Raw genomic sequence first — 18513 nt, 5'->3', positions numbered from 1 at the left:
CAAATATTAAGTTGTGCATAAGTGTAAACATAGATAAAAGTCAAAGAAAAATATCATTTATCTAAAATTAAATAACTTTAGAAGATGATATTTATTTTAAGAATAAAAAACAATAAAATATCATTATTATTGCAAATGGATAAATAAATCACAAAGTAGCTTAAACAAGAATTCTTATCCAAATATTTAAATGGTTAAAAAATAATGATTTTGAATTTTAGGGGATGGAAATAATGAAATTTCTATACCTTTTATTTTTTAAAATTATTTTATTAAACTCTATTGTTTTAGACATATTTGTTTTCAACTTATTTAATTTTTTTCAGTTTTTTATACAAATTTTTTAAATTATTTATCTCCATTTAAAAAATATTTTAATTTTAATTATTTGTCTCAATTTAAAAAATAAATGAGTAATAAAGATAATTAATTTCAACTTTAATTATTTTTACTTATTATTTTCATTTATTGAAATTAAAAAATTCCAATTCTTTGAATTTAACCCCCCCCCCTTCAATTTATTAATTAAATACTAAAATATTTTTTTCTTATAAATTTGAAGGCAAAAACAAGTATAAAAGTGAGAAACTGGTGTAATGGTGCAACATTGAGTGTACTATAAAATTGTTTATGTTATTCAAATGGTCAAAGGCCCAAAGGAGTAGGCAAAAGTTAAGGTTTAAATATATTTTTTGATTTTGTGAATTTTTTAATTTAATTTTCAAATTTGGGCCAATCATTAATTCTATGTTAAATTGATAATGATGTGATGACTTGGCTTTTGTGCATTATGTGACATTATAATATGATTTACAAAAAAAAAGTTAAATTACACTTTTGTTCCATCTATTATTGTTATTTTGCAAATTTTGTCTCCTACATTTTTAATTGCACAAACATGAGTCAACCATTGATTGCTCATCAAATAAGTAATTAAGACGATAATTTGATGTTATGATCTATTTGTTAATGCCTACAAAGTTAGTTGTTCAAGCAACAATAACTGATTGGATACGACTTGCACAAGGAAGCTGATTGAGGCGGTTGGCGTGGTTAAGTTGGGTAGATTGATAAAATGATCGGGGAAATCTGCTTTGGATAGTGTGTGGGTTGTCTTAGAAGATGTGAAAGACAGCTTGAGCGGTTAGTGAAATAACGCCAATGATTTCTTAGATTGTAGGGATTTTGAGTAACACTTTAGCTAATGTAACCGTTAGTTGATCATTATAAATAGGGTCTATCATATTATAGCGAGGACACAAACATCAATACACAAAACCCAACCATTTCCTGCCTATTATTTGTATTATTTTGCTTATTTGCTTTATTTTGCCTACTTATTTAATTTTCTTTATTTCTTTTAGTCGTTTATCGCTTCTTTATCGAAATTCCATGTAGGAATAACTTAATTTAGAAACTTTATCAATTGATGGAAAGCTCTTTGGAGTGGACCTGAAACCCAATCAAGGAACATAGTCCCTTGCTTGGGTCAATCTCCTAAAGGGAATTGTTGTTTGGTACTTAGTCCTTACCACGACTAAGGGAATTTCACACTAACATAAAATTGGCATGCCTAGTGGGACCCTAGTTACATCATTGAGTCTTCCAACTCTTCTAGTAGATCATCCTTGGTGTATGCAATTACAATAAGAGAAATGGAAAATGGAACCACCCACTAAGCGATCTTCAATCCATCGCACCACTGTTCAAGTAGGCATCAGGGCTACATAGATAGCTCCCACATCCACAATCATTAATGTTCGTATGGCATCCACGATATTCACTACCAAGCATTCAAATTTTATCCTGGAAGATTATGTAGATAGTGAGGGAGAAGTCCAAATACCATGGCGCCAATGCTAGATATCGCAACACCTATCCCATTTGCCATGCTTCAACAATTGGAGATAGGATGGGGGTCCATGATATCATGCAACAACTTTCCAAACAATTAGGTGATATTATGAAACCCATGGTCATGAATGAAATCCTGAAGGCTCGAGAGGAGGAATGATACCACGACCAATCCGAGGTACGAATAATTTTGTACCCAAAATTTAGCCTTGTCAGCCTTTGGTCATTGGGCATGTGACAAGTGTTGAAGCATTTGAACCTTCTCCAATGCAATTTGGTACAATGTAGATGGCTAGGTGTCTACTAAATTCTCGAGTGTTATTGGACTGTCATCATTACCCTCAACGACTTCTATACCAACGTTTCAGTCGTTATTAGGGTAAATGGGTGGAGGTACATGGGGGGACCAAAATCATCAATATATGAGGCATCATCAACCAATGACTTGGGGGCAAACTACTCATATGCCTTTCCTTATGTCGCTCCAAAACATGAAAGGTCCACAAACGATTGGTAAACAACACTCTACTATGACAGAAAACCCCATACCCACTTGGATTGAGGCAAGAACAAGTTGGGGTGCAAATGAAGCTAGTTGGTAGGTCATTGTACAAGAAGCCTTATCAAGAGTGGATTAACAAGATAGCCCCTTTGTCGAGAGGGTACAAGATCCTAGATTTTACAACTTTCTCAAGCAAGGATGGGAAATCCACCATGGAACATGTTAGTTGTTTCACAAATGGAAAATCTACCATGGAGAACGTTAGTCCTTTTAGCTTGTAGCTTTAAATTGGCTGGCCTCTTCTCCTCAATAAAAGAAAATTGGACATGTTAGCCTTGCTAGCTTCCAATTTATTCAACCATTCTAACTCCTAGTTGCTTTGATCCTTTCTCTTGGTGTTAAGTTCATATTTCACCTCCAAATCTCTTAACCGCAAAGAGATCTGCTCATAGACTTTCCACTCAGCCTCTGGGATAATAGTGGGATTATCCATCAATGTCAACTTTAGAAGAGAACCCCTCAATGTATGAACATGAGTAGCATTCCCAAGAAATAACTGAACCAAGGCTTCATGCACATATTTCTTGTGTATCAAAAGTGGAGAGCCATCTTGGGGAATAGGAGGGCTGGTCATAGGAGACTAGAAATACTGAGACAAGACTTCGTCTGGAATGGGAGGTTTCTTGAGAATAGGGATAAAATCGACTGATCATCATGGGTAGACAAATCATCTTTGCAACCACTTGGACCTATTCTCCCAACCATTTTAGTCCGACGAGTATCAAGAGTTGGAGGAGGTTCCTGAAGAGCTCATTTTCTTTCTTTTTGTCCTTTTTGCCCTTCTTTTTCTCAGCTTAAGGATAGATACATTTAAGTGATACATAAATATTGGATAGGCATTTCAAAGGAAACAAGAGAAGGGATCAAGAACCTATTTAGAGACCTTAAAAGTGCCACATTGATGCTCATAATTCAATCTAGAAATCAAGTATAGAGTGTCGTCGATTGATGAGTTTGTTGTCTAAGCCCACCAGCTAATATGGGAACAGATCGAAGCTTAGGAGATTCAAGTAGAGCATCTATGTCCGTTGGTTTAGACCCTATAGAACTTGAAGGTGGATCTATTAGGAGAAGACAAAGATTAGCAAGGAGAAGAGATAAGAAATTTAAAGGAGATGTGAGAAACCTTCTTGGACAACTGAACTAGATGCATTCATTCTCTTTTGATTATGCTTGATGGGGTAGAAGATGGAAACTCATAATCAAATATGTTATCAATAAGCTTGGTGAGAAAATCGGCAGTTGATCCATGGAATAAGGTAGTCGATATAACTCCTGACCATTCCATGAAGAAGTCTGCATTGCTGGGGCTAAAAGCAAAACATTGTGACAGAAAATAATGAAGTTTTTCCTCAATGTCCTCTAGAACTGAAGAAATCTCATTCGACTAATAAGAAGTTCGCAAATTGACTAGAAGACAAATGGGAAACTTAATATCTTATAGAAGAATTGGGCTAGACCAAAATGCCTTGCAAAATAGTGAGGATAATAAGCCTCAATGACTAGATTGTTGTTCCTTGATGTAGGCTTTATGTCAATTATGAGACAATGACTTGTTAAGGCTAATGCCTAGTTATTCCTAGCTATGATACACTTTAGACTAAGTGTAGTCGCATCTACTAAGGTCCAATGCGAACCTGTTAGTTGACGATGAAGAGGAGTGGGAGAAAAATGAAGTGTAAAGTCAATCGTTAAGAGCCAATAAGCAATTGAAAAGGCTAACGTTTTTTATGCTTGGAGGTGAAGTGAGAGCTTGTTGTTAATTCATTGACAAGTGCACCAATTTGTCTCAAGTAGTAAAGTACTCAGAAGTCCGAGTGTCAAATTCACAGGGACTTTGTTTGTACTTAGATTGATGAAAACCCAATTTACAAGCAATAGATAAGGAATTTAAAATAAAAGATAAGATAAAGATTTAAATTAAAAGATGATAAAGATAAAAAAGTAGAAGATAAAATAGAAAATAAATTTTAATGTAAAAGATAAGAAAAATAAAAGATAAAGATGATGATAAAAAAAGATAAATTTGGAATGCAAATATTTTGGGGCCTGACATGCCTAACTATCCTTGATGCAATATTAATGTTTTTCTCTATTTAATCTTTCCTAATTTTCACCCACATCTACTAAGACACTTAACCTTGATCCCTCACGATAAAGAGCCTAATTTATCTATTTTCTCTCTCAAATCCCTTTGCAAAGATAGAATAGTAAATCACATGAAGCATGGAGATGTATGCAAAGGTAAAACAAAGTCACTCTATCCCTAGCAATGAATTATTTAGATGTCATTTCCCAATTCTTTAGAAATTATCATTTCCCAATGTATAACCCCTAAAACTAATGCATGGATGATCAGGCCACACAATAACAATAAAGCACAGAAAAGAAACAATAAAAATTGGTATTGCATTAAATAGATAATAAGAAAAGATTACATTACAAGGGCATTTGGCTGCTAGGCTCCCAACAATGGTGGTTTAACCTCTGATTGTCATGAAATGTTATACAATTTAGGGACTGATGTGGATAGAGGAGGAGAAAGGGATAATGGACATAGATAGATGATTTCCCTTATTTAAGATATTCGAGCTTATGATGTATTCATTAGAGAACTCAATGTCTCAGGGTGTAGGGATTGGTATCATGTTGTGTCTTTCTCCTTTGCTTCCTACTACTTTTATAGGCTTAAGGTAGCTTAATTTCCACACGACCGCACGCTTAGCGTGGGCTTTTGCACTAAGCGCGTCTTTGGGCTTCTTCATGAGCCTTCTTCACGCTAAGCGTGAGCTCGTTGCTAAGCGAGGAGACGCGCTGGGTCTGTTTTACGCACTAAGCGAGCTGTCTCAATCATCAACTTTTTCTTCAAGGCTTTTTTTCACGTTTTTTCATCAATTTTCCTTCAAAGCGCTTGAAATTTTCTACTTTTGATTCCTGTTAGTAAAAAATTACAATGATATTAATTTCTTCATTATTTCATTAAAAACAACAGTAAAGTGGATAAATTGTAATCATTCTTGGCCAAAATTGACTATCAATTTAACTCAAATTTCACAGTTATCACTTGCCTATAACAAGTGTCCTCTTGTTTGGTTTTTAACAAACTAGCTCCAGGATAAATGGCATATGGAAAATATAGTCGTGCCCAAAGGATCAAAAACCAAATTGAACTAGAAAGAATATTGTACTAAGTTCGATCACCTTCAAGGTTGTTAAGAAGATAGAAAATGCCCCTATAAAGTGTGGAGAGAAGTAGGGGATCCAAAGCCAAGTCATGATCAGATGTAATAGCCGACATAAAGTTTCAATGTTCACTGACCAATCCCACTGAGCCAATATAGATGAAGTACCTACAAAACCACATCAGAAGGAAAGTGTGGTGCTCACCTGATGAAACACCACCATTTTTCTTGGCATTAAGAAGCATGAGTTTGGAATATCCAAAGTCACCTTTCAAAAATTTGATGTCAAGGGTAGTGGAAGGAACTTAGCATGTCCTATAGAGTAAGGACAAATTGTAGAAGCAAGCTTCATGATGTTGAATCAAGATTGATTCAAGGAGTTTTGATGATAACAAAGATGATGACAAAAAGACCAAGAGAATGATTTCAAGAACAAGATTCAAGAATCAAGAGAAGTTTGATTTCAAGATTCAAGAAAAGATGAATTCAAGGTTCAAGAAAAGAAATCAAGAAGACTTCACAAGGGAAGTATTGAAAAGCTTTTTCAAAAAACAAACATAGCACAATTTTGTTTTTCAAAAGAGTTTTTCTCAAAATTTTCTTAGTTACCAGAGTTTTTACTCTCTGGTAATCGGTTAACAGTGACAAAGTTTGATTTCAAAAGCTTTTAACTGAATTTGCAACGTTCCAATTGATTTCAAAAGGGTGTAATCGATTACAAGATATTGGTAATCGATTACCAGTGTATCTGAACGTTGAAATTCAAAATCAAGTGTGAAGAGTCACATCCTTTCATAAAAGCTTTGTGTAATCGATTACAAGGATTTGATAATCGATTACCAGTGACAAGCTTTGAACAAAAATCAAAAGATTTAACTCTTCTAATGGTTTTCAGGTTTTGTAAAGGTTATAACTCTTCCAATGGTTTCCATTGACTAGACATGAAGAGTCTATAAAAGCAAGACCTTGACTTGCATTTCGATAACTTTTTGACTTAACTTTTTAACAATTCTTTAGAACAACTTTTGAGAAACCTTTGCTAACTTATTATTCTTCTTCTTCTTTCTTTGCAAAAAGCTTTCTTAAGTTTTTTGGTTTTCCAAACCTTGAAAACAAAAGTGTGTTATTCATCTTTTTCTTTCTCTTCTCCCTTTACCAAAAAGAATTCGCCAAGGACTAACCGCCTGAATTCTTTTTATGTCTCTCTTCTCCCTTTTTCAAAAGAACAAAGGACTAACCGCCAGAATTCTTTTGTGTCTCCCTTCTCCCTTTTAAAAGAATTCAAAACGACATAATCTGAAAATTCTTTTGATTCTTCCCTTTCCCTTATACAAAAGATTTCAAAGGACTAACCGCCTGAGATATCTTTTGTATCCCCTTCACAAAGTTTCAAAGGACTAACCGCTTGAGAACTTTGTCTTAACACATTGGAGGGTACATCCTTTGTGGTACAAGTAGAAGGTACATCTACTTGGGTTGTTGTAACTGAGAACAAGAGAGGGTACATCTCTTGTGGATCAGTTCAAGTGGAGGATACATCCACTTGGTTGTTACAAAGAGAACAAGGAAGGGTACATCCCTTGTGGATCTTTGCTTGTAAAGGATTTTACAAGGTTGAAAAGAAATCTCAAGGACCGTAGGTCGCTTAGGGACTAGATGTAGGCACGGGTTGTTGCCGAACCAGTATAAAACTCTTGTGTTTGTCTTCTTCTTCCCTACACTCTTTAATTTCCGTTGTGCACTTTATTTTTCGCTTTTACTTTTGGTTAAGTTTCTTTTCTATTCTTTACTTTCTTAACAACATAGTAAAAGCCAAAGAAGGATTAGATTTTTAATTAGTAAAGGTTCATTAATAATTAATTCAACCCCCCTTCTTAATTATTCTGAAGCCACTTGATCCAACACAAATCTTAGCCATAACTCGACAATTTGAGAATAGTCACCACATCTAAGAGAGTTGGGCCAACCATAGCTTTAGGGAGCACAAATCCATTGATAGTCGTAGATGAAAATCCTAAGATTCTAAGCAACACATCTCGTGGCCAATGCATATCAACAACTAACAACATAATTATGTCATAAATCCCCCATTATTTCCATTCATCTCTATAGAAAGCAAATACCCCTTTTAACCAGGTTTGATATTCAATAAGAGGTTTGGGCCATGTGGGAATTTGTGAATCTCATACCAATCACATGTGATTGGGAGATGGTTTTTTTAAGCATGGCAAGTGTACCTATTCCCATGGGAATCGACCCGAACCTGCCTTGACTTTGACGGGGAAAAATCAAGTTGACCAGGGTCGGGTTTGGGTTCTTGCCGATTGAAAAAGTCAGGTTTGGGGATGGGATTGGGTTTACTAGTCCCCGCCCTCGACCCATTGCTATTATGATATAATAAATATTTTAAATTACTATTATAACCTTACAGTCTAACCCACTAACCCTACACATTCTCTCAACTTGAGATCAAAACAATTTTTACTTGAAATTTCAATTTGGCATGTCGTACTAGATTCAATCCAATTACAAAAAAAAAATTTCATGTGTTTCTCCATTTTTTATGAATAAAAAAATATGATAGGATCGGGGGCAGGGCGAGGAAACCCGATCCCTAAGTGGGGGCACCGGGGATGGGTCTAATTTTTGGACTCGGACGGGGATTGGGGGCAGGGGTAGGGACTTAGGAAGTTGAGGGCAGGGGGTAGGAGACTAAACTCGCCCCTACCCCACCTTGTTGCCATGCCAAGTTTTTTCTAATTATGAAACAACTTGTTAGTCATTTTGTTAATATTTTTGCCCTCATTAAGGTAGCAATGGCCTAGAAAGAATTCTTGGTGTTGCTTGTTAAAAGGGGTGAGAATGTCTTTGGTGGAATAAAGGTCAGGCTCAGGCAAACGAATGAAGGCATTGGAGATAGGTTGCTCAAAAGCAACTAACATGGTTTTAGGTCAGGGTTTTCTGAAGCTAAGAGAAGAAAATAGAAGAGGAGCAATTAATGAGTTTTATAAGAAAATGACCAAGATTGGTTGCAAAAGATAAGATAAATAGAAGATAAAGAAGAAATCAAGTTTCAAAACTTGAAATATGGTTGCCATATTCAAATGAGCTTGATTATGTGAATATTTCCCTATCGTCATTCGAGAAGCTAAATTTTGAATTTCAAACAACTCAGGAAAAAAGGTAGTTATGTTAATGCCAAAAAAGTTAGTCGTTGGAACAACAGTCGCTAATTGGATATGGCTAGCACAAGGAAGCCGATTGAGGCAACTGACGTGACTAAGTTGAGTAGATTGGTAAAACGACTAGGGAAAACTACTTTGGATAGTGTGTGAGCCATCTCAGAATACACGGAAGACAACTTTTTAAATATTTTTACATTTTTAAATACATGTATGTAAGTTGAACTAAGTTTGGCTCTCTTAAATATGGTTTCGGGTCGAGCCTTAAATGAAAAAAAACGTGGTTGAGAGAATGTACTTATTAAAGGTGCTCAACTAGGTTTTTTTAGGAAAAATCTTCAACAAAATCAGGAAATACTTCAAACAAATAACATAACTACCATATATATATATATATATATATAGATATATTAATTAGGGTCTTTATCTATTATTTTGCCTATGGCTCTTAAAATGTCAGGATCGATCCTGCATGGGTATGACATCATTTGAGGCCTCTGCCATGGGGTTTTGTGTTTTGGTGTTCGAGCCTATGTTTCAGGGAGCCTGAAGTTTTGGATTGGAGATTGAGGAACTAAGATTGGGACTTTATGGATTTGGAGTTTCTAGTGTTCTTTGATTTTGTTCATCTATATTTTTCCTTATTTATTGCTTTCATTACAAAATTCTGAAGTTGTTAGAGTTCACAATTCAAACAAAATTTACCGCACCAAGTTTTAGTTGTTGTTTGGCAACATATGTTTTATTGTTGATGAATTCACATGATTTCTCTTTTGAAATTGTTCTTGACACATAGTAGCAATTTTTAGTCGTCACTATATTAAATTAACTATTTTAAATGTTAACATAAGAATATAAACATTGTAAATATAAAATTGAAGAAATGACCAAAATGATACCTTTTAAAAATATAAAAGACTAAATGAAACTTTTAAAACTTGTACCAAATCAAAAAATACATTAATATAGTGACATTTAGCCATTAAAATACAAACTAAGTTTACATTTTCTCTATCAGAAAAACACACTCACCACAACTTTTCAATGTGTTTTGTTAAAACACCATTTTGGTCCTAGACAATGGAAAATGTTATCACATTAGCCTCTAAAATTAAAAAGAGTAGTGACATATATACAAAAACCACATTATTTTAAATACCCTACCAACACTTCTAATTTTTTTCCTATCTCTTTCTTCCTATCACATCATAAACCCTATTAAACCTATATTTTCCCCTCATTTTTGTTTCTCATGTAGAGTAGCATATTGAGTGTTTTTGTAACACTTTATATTAAACCACATTATTTTAAATACCCTACCAACACTTTTAACCTATATTTTTCAATACTTCCCTTGTGAAGTCTTCTTGATTTCTTCTCTTGAATCTTGAATTCATCTTCTCTTGAATCTTGAAATCAAACTTCTCTTGATTCTTGAATCTTCTTGATTTCTAATCATAAAACTTGAAATTAATCTTGATCTTGAACTTGTTGAATCAATCTTGAAATCATTCTCTTGGGCTTTTTGTCATCATCTTTGTTATCATCAAAACTACTTGAATCAACTTGATTCATCATCATGAAGCTTGCTTCTACAATCTACCCCTTTTTGATGATGACAACCCTGAAATCAAGAAACACATACACATTCTTTTTCCTAGTCGATCACTCACTTAATTCTCCATATTCTCCCCCTTTGTTTTTGAGTTTAAGCTTCACTTGAAATTAAGTTATTTAATTATGTGAGTTCTTGATTTAATCCCTATTTTTTATCCCCCTTTGGCATCAACAAAAAGCCAAAGTGCGTAAGACATAAGAAAAACATACACAAGGTATTCAATGAAAAATCTAAACCAATCATGAAGCAAAAACATGAATAACCCAAATTAAAATATAAACCACATAGTCATATAACATAATTCATAAATGTTCAGTCATACTAAGCAAATATTAAAAGAAATACTAAATGTTCAAATGTCATAATAATATAGCCAAATACACGGCTAGAAATCAAAGTACTAATAATTTTAAAAATAATTAAAATCTAAGATGATGGTGGCGGCGGCGGTGGTAGATCAAAGCATGTGCAGATGTAAGAGACATCTCCTTCAACCTTGGTGATCCTTGAATCCATCTCATCGAATCGCATGTCCACTTGTAACTCCAAAGCATCAAACCTTTCACCAACAAAGGTTTGAAGACCATCGAACCTGTCCAAAATTCTTTGAAGAAGAGAGTAATCCTCTCCAACTGGTAAGTTTCCTTCTTCATCAAAGGGTTGAGCACCCTTTTTTACCCAAGAGCCATCATGCTCTTTACGGTAACCAAAAGATGCAATCACAGCGGCACCGATTAAGAAGGATCTCTTGATTGGAACATAAGGTTCAGAATCAAGAGGGATGTTAAAGTGTTGAAGGAATATAGTGACTAGGTGTGGATATGGCAATAGAGCATTTAATCGCAATGCCTTATGCATGCGATATCAGACTAAGTGTGCCCAATCAATTTGTCGGCCGGTATGAAAAGCCCACATAACAATAAGATCTTCCTTAGAAACCTGTGCAAGGTTTGAAGATCTTGGAAGCAAAATACGCACAATGAGATAATGAAGGATGCGGCTTTCAAAAGCCAATGAACCGGCAAGCAGCCTTCCGGTCATATCCGCTTGGTTGGTGCAAACCAACCGGCGGACATCATGTACAGAGAAATCAAATTTCCAATCATCATTCAGTGTACCTTCAAATGGTACACCCTCACTAGATAATTGGGTCAAGTCATAGAATAGGAATTGGTCAATGACCATTTTTATCCCATAAACCTCAGAAATCAAAGTGCTTTCTTGAATTTCGAGGTTAGAATAGAAGGCTTTAACTAATTCAGAATAGACAAGCAATTTCAAAGACATAAAAGGAATGAGATTTGAATTTTGAAATGCCTGAATGCATTCAAAATTCTCATAGGAGAAGAAGTCCATGTCAATGAACTTAGTGTTAGACAAGTGGCCTCAGATATCTTAAGAAGGGGGGGTTGAATTAAGATATTCCAAACTACTTCCCCTAATTAAAAAATCTATTTCACTTTTTACTCAAGTTATGAATTCCCTTAATGACAATCTTCTTAAATATTTATTCAAATAAAACAATTTGAATATGAATATAAAACAATAATAAATAAAGGAGATTAAGGGAAGAGAAAATGTAAACTCATTTTTATACTGGTTCGGCCACACCCTTGTGCCTACGTCCAGTCCCCAAGCAACCCGCTTGAGAGTTCCACTATCTTGTAAATTCCTTTTACAAGTTCTAAACACACAAGGACAATCCTTCCTTTGTGTTTAGAATTCCTTTACAACAAGAGACTCACGGTCTCTTAATCCCTTAGAGAATGAGAAGAAGAAGAAGAATAAATCTCTCTAGAAAGAGATGCATTTTACAGATTGAGCACTCAAATAATTCCTTAATGAATTGCAATTGAATTGGCCAAGGAATTCTTAAGAGGATAAAATGAATTTGCTCTTTGAGAGGATAAACACTTGTTGTTCTGAAAAACTCTGAGCAAATTTGTGTTTAAGTCACATATATATAGACCAATGGTGGTCATGAATAAAGCCTTTGAAAAGTTGTGACTCTTAGAATTATTTTTCTGAAAATCCTGTCTGGTAATCGATTACAGTAATTGTGTAATCGATTACAGCTGTTAAAATTTGAATTAAAACGTTTACTAACTGCTGGTAATCGATTACCAAAATTGTGTAATCGATTACACAATCTAAAATTTCGAATTCAAATTTTTGTAGCTGTTATAAAACGTATTTGGCCACTGGTAATCGATTACATCCTCTGGTAATCGATTACCAGAGAGTAAAACCTTTGAGAAACACTTTTTTTAATTTAAATCACTTGGCCAAACCTTTGCTAATTCAATTAGGAATTCCCTTCCTAATATTCTAGTGATCATCTTGATGTTGTGACTTGTAATCTTGAAGTATTGTCTTGAATTTAATCTTGAAAAGCCCATTTGCATCAATTGTAACACATCATCATGATCATCATCAAAACATCAAAGGCAATTGCATCTACAATCTCCCCCTTTTTGATGATGACAATACAATACCTGAAATCAAGATTCAAGCAAGCAACAAACAATTGTATATACGTTTACTCCCCCTATATTTCGGAATGTATGATCACTTGATTTCTAAGGTTGTTAAGCTTTTTCTACAACCAACATTTTTCTACAACCAACCTTTTCTCCCCCTTTGGCAACATCAAAAAGCCAAAGAACTAGGGAATCAACACAGATATAACAAAGGAGTAGAAAGATATAAATATCAGAGTATAAAACACAATAATCCAAACTCACAAACAAGAAATAATCAAACCAGAATCCAAATAACTTAAAATGTCAACAACCACAAAATATCCAAGACTAAAATTGAAAAACCACAAGATAAATAAGCAAAGTACTTAGCATAATAATGTAAATTCTAAGAAACTAAAAGCCAAAATACACGGCTTATAAAAGACATATAATCAGAAACTAAAATCTAAGAAGACGGAGGTGGTGGTGGAAGATCGAAACTCTGACGAATGTATCTGACATCCTCTTCAAGCTGTGTAAGGCGAATGTCCATACCGGCAAAGCGTGAATCTAACGAGTCGAAGCGGTCACCAACATAAGAACGAAGACCCCGTAATTCGGAGAGGACTTCATTCACGAGTGCGGAATCTTCACGTTGAGGGGGAGGTGAAGGAGTACGTTCATCTTGAGGAGGGAGTGCATCCTTCTTCAGCCATTGTCCATTCCGATCTTTACGATACCCAAAGGAGGTTACTGCACCAGCACCAATTGCAAAGGAATGCTTGACTTGAACAAAGGGTTCATCATCAAGCGGAATTTGAAAATGACGCAAAAACAGAGTTATCAAATGTGGATAAGGAAGAGGTGCATTGGTCCGTAATGCCTTATGCATTTGGTACCGAACCAAATGGGCCCAGTCGATCTGACGACCGGTAAGAAAAGCCCACATAAGAATCAAATCCTCCTCAGAGGCCTGTGCTAAATTTGAAGACCGAGGAAGCAAAATTCTAACAATGATATAATGCATGATGCGATTATCAAATGTTAATGACCCGGCCAACAATCTACCGGTCATTTCAGCTTGATCATTGCAGACCATGCGACGAGCATCATGACTCGAATAATCGAATTTCCAGTCATCAACAATGGTGCCTCAAAAGGTGCACCTTGACTGGGTAAATGAGTCAAAGAAAAGAATAGTGACTGATCAATGACCATAGAAGTACCATGCACCTCAGACATAATAATACCATCCTGAATTTTTAAATTTCAGTAGAAGACCTTTACAAGTTCAGGATAATATGGCAATTTTAATGACATGAAATCAACAAGACCAGAATTTTGAAACACTTGATAACAATCAAACGTTTCATCATTAAAGAATTCTACGTCCAGGTACTTAGGGTCTAAGATTATTCTAGAAGAAAACTGAGAAAGGTACCGTAGACGTTGATCATCGGATGAAAACAATGTTGATGATCTTGGAGATGACAAAGAAGGAGGAATAGGTGTTGTGGGTGCTCCGGATGGGCCGTGGCGGCGATGGGCAGCAGCAGCAGCGGTGGAGGATGATCCCTTTCTCTTCTTCGATGGCTCTGCCATTTGATGAAGTTTTTGTGGATTTTGATCGGTAGAAGTGAAAGAGGAGTAAAAAGAGGAAGATTGGGCTTTACGGGACGTGATTTGGTGAAGAATTGAGTGAGAATCGAAGGTTTGAAGTTCTAGGTATGGAGGAAAACGTGGAGGAGGCTTTGGCTGCGCAGCAGCTCTGATTTCGTGAATATTTATAGAAGATGACGTATTGTAATCGATTACAGGTATTGGTAATCGATTACAGGCCCAATAAGCCCTCTGGTAATCGATTACTGGATTTTGTAATCGATTACAGGCTGCCTGTTCATGTGTAATCAATTACACTGGGTGGTAATCGATTACCAGAGCCTATCCTAGGCTATTTTCTTAAGAGAATATCTATGTTTATGCTAAAATATATCCTATATGATTAATTATCACCCTAATATACTAAATTCAATCATTCAATTATTATATATACAAGAAATCATAAATTCTATCATAAAAACAAGAATTCAAACAAGATCAAACAAACAAAATAATCTACAATCAAAAGGCAAGAGTAAATTAACCAACCAATCAATCCCTATTTTTCTAAATCTCTTACATCTAAGAGACCTAATTCTCTTCTAATAGAGAAGAACACTTCCTTGGGGAGAGGTTTAGTGAAAATATCAGCAAGTTGATTCTTAGTATCAACAAATTCTAATACACAATCTCCCTTTAGGACATGATCTCTAAGAAAGTGGTGTCTAATCTCTATATGTTTAGTTCTAGAGTGTTGAACTGGGTTTTTGGATAGATTTATGGCACTAGTATTATCACACTTAATAGGTATGCGATCAAGAATGATGCCATAGTCAGATAATTGTTGCTTCATCCATAAAATCTGTGCACAACAACTACCGGCAGAGATATACTTCGCTTCAGCAGTAGATAAAGCAACACTATTTTGTTTCTTACTATGCCATGAGACAAGAGCCGATCCAATGAATTGACAAGTTCCACTTGTACTTTTTCTATCAGTTTTAGAACCGGCAAAATCAGAATCAGAATATCCTATTAAGTTACATGTTGAATTTTTAGGATACCATAATCCTAAATTGATTGTTCCTAATAGATATCTCATGATTCTCTTTACTGCACTTAAATGTGATTGTTTGGGGTTGGATTGAAACCTAGCACACATGCATATACTAAACATAATATCAGGTCTACTCGCAGATAAATAAAGAAGAGATCCGATCATACCTCGATATTGTTTTATGTCTATAGACTGACCAGATTCATCTTTATCTAAGTAACAACTAGTTCTCATTGGTGTAGACATGTGTTTTGCACTTTCCATCCCGAATCTTTTGATTAATTCCTTGCAGTACTTGGATTGATTGATGAATATACCTTCTTGAGTTTGCTTGATTTGTAATCCCAGAAAGTACTTTAGTTCTCCCATCATTGACATTTCAAATTCACTTTGCATATCAAGGGAAAACTCCTTGCACAATGAATCATTAGTGGATCCAAAAATTATATCATCAACATATATTTGAACCAACAAAATATCATTATTCTTTCTCTTTATGAACAATGTGGTATCCACTTTACCTCTAGAGAATTCTTTTTCTAGAAGAAAATTGCTTAAGCGTTCATACCATGCCCTAGGGGCTTGTTTCAAACCATAAAGAGCCTTTTGTAATTTATAAACATGGTTTGGTTTATCAGGAATTTCAAAACCAGGGGGTTGTTCAACATATACCTCTTCTTGAATTAAACCATTTAGAAAGGCACTCTTAACATCCATTTGATAAAGTTTAAAATCAATTATGGATGCATATGCCAAAAGCATTCTAATGGCTTCTAATCTTGCAACAGGAGCATATGTTTCTTCATAGTCTATTCCTTCTTCTTGATTATACCCTTTTGCTACTAACCTGGCTTTATTTCTAATAATTATACCATGTTCATCTAATTTATTTCTAAAAACCCATTTTGTTCCTATGACAGGATAATTTTCAGGTTTTTCTACTAATTTCCACACATTGTTTCTTTCAAATTGGTTTAGTTCTTCTTGCATGGCAATGATCCAATTATCATCTACTATGGCTTCTTTTATATTTTTAGGTTCAATCATAGATACAAAAGCCATATTATTGCATAAATCTTTAAGAGAATGTCTAGTTGTTACCCCTTTTGAGATATCACCAATAATGTTGTCGAGGGGATGATCTCTTGAAGCTTTCCTTTCTCTTGGAAGTTCATTATTGGATTTGACTTCTTATGGAGGATCTTCATTGTTTCCTTTATCATTTCCTTTGGAATCTTGTTCATCAATATTCATATGTTCTAAAGAATCTGCAATGTCATCTAGCATATTCTTTCTTGACAAGATAGCATTAGATTCATCAAAGGTAACATGAATGGATTCCTCGATATTCATAGTTCTTTTATTATATATCCTATATGCTTTGCTTTGTAATGAATATCCAAGAAAAATACCTTCATCAGATTTTGCATCAAATTTTCCTAGATTATCTTTTCCATTATTGAGCACAAAGCATTTGCAGCCAAAAACATGTAGATGAGAAATATTAGGTTTTCTACCATTAAATAACTCATATGGGGTTTTCTTTAAAATAGGTCTTGTTAAGGCCCTATTCATGATGTAACATGCAGTATTGACCGCTTCAGCCCAAAAATACTTTGGAAGAAAAGTATCATTTAATAAAGTTCTTGCAATTTCTTCCAATGACCTATTTTTCCTCTCAACAACTCCATTTTGTTGAGGGGTTCTTGGTGCAGAAAAATTATGTTCAATACCATGTTCATCACAAAATAATTCAAAATCTTTATTTTCAAATTCACCCCCATGATCACTTCTAATGGATGCAATCTTGAGATTTTTCTTGTTTTGTATGACTTTAGCAAGTTTCCTAAATGCTTGGAATGAATCACTTTTATGTGTAATAAATAATGTCCAAGTATATCTAGAGAAATCATCAACTATAACTAGAGCATAGTAATTTCCTCCAAAACTCATGGTTCTAGATGGACCAAATAGATCCATATGCAATAACTATAAGGGTTGAGTGGTTGAAACAACATTTTTAGGTTTGAATGAGACTCTTGTTTGTTTGCTCTTTTGACATGCATCACATAGTTTATCTTTTTCAAATTTCAATTTAGGCAAACCAACTACTAAATCTTTTGAAATTAATTTATTTAAGTGATCCATGTTTATGTGAGCAATTCTTTTATGCCATAACCATGGATCATCATCTTTACTAAGAAAGCAATGATTGTTTTCTTGTTTTATGCTTAAGTCTATCATGTAAACATTATTGACTCTATGTCCCACATGCTTTATATTAATGTCATGCTTATGTTCTATAAGACATTTCTGAGAATCAAATGATACTAGATAGCCTTTGTCGCATAATTGACTAACACTAAGCAGGCTGTGCTTAAGGCCTTCAACAAGTAGAACATTTTCAATGGAGTTTGAAGAATTTGTACCTATTTTACCCACTCCAAGGATTCTACCTTTGTTGTTGTCACCATATGTTACATGCCCCCTTTTCTTTGGAGAGATATGTGTAAAATTTGATGCATCTCCAGTCATATGTTTTGAGCATCCGCTATCTATGTACCACTTCTTTCTCAAAGATACCTGCATAATCAAGTTTTTGACTTAGGTACCCAAATTTTATTGGGTCCTTGCATGTTAGTATAAACTGAGGATCCTTTTGGGACCCATATCATTTTAATGTTACTGTAATTTTTCTTGAAGTAGCAAGTTGATATGCCATGTCCTCTTCTTCCACAGTAAAAACAAGTGATAGAATTAGAATTACATTTTTGTGTGGAAGTGGAAAAGTTTTTATGAAACTTTTGTTGTTTTTCAGATTTATACCCTAGTCCATTTTTATTAGACACATATCTTTGTTTACTTAATATAACATCTAAATTATTTCTACTATATGAAAATTTTGCAAGTGAATTTTTCAACTCTTTAATTTCTTTTACATATTTATCACAACAACTACAAGTATCTATTATTTTCTTGTCATTAATAGTGGAGATA

This window comes from Glycine max, chromosome 3 (assembly GCF_000004515.6).
Source record: "Glycine max cultivar Williams 82 chromosome 3, Glycine_max_v4.0, whole genome shotgun sequence".
NCBI classification, from domain to species: Eukaryota; Viridiplantae; Streptophyta; class Magnoliopsida; order Fabales; family Fabaceae; genus Glycine; species Glycine max.
This window is presented reverse-complemented; position numbering follows the sequence as displayed.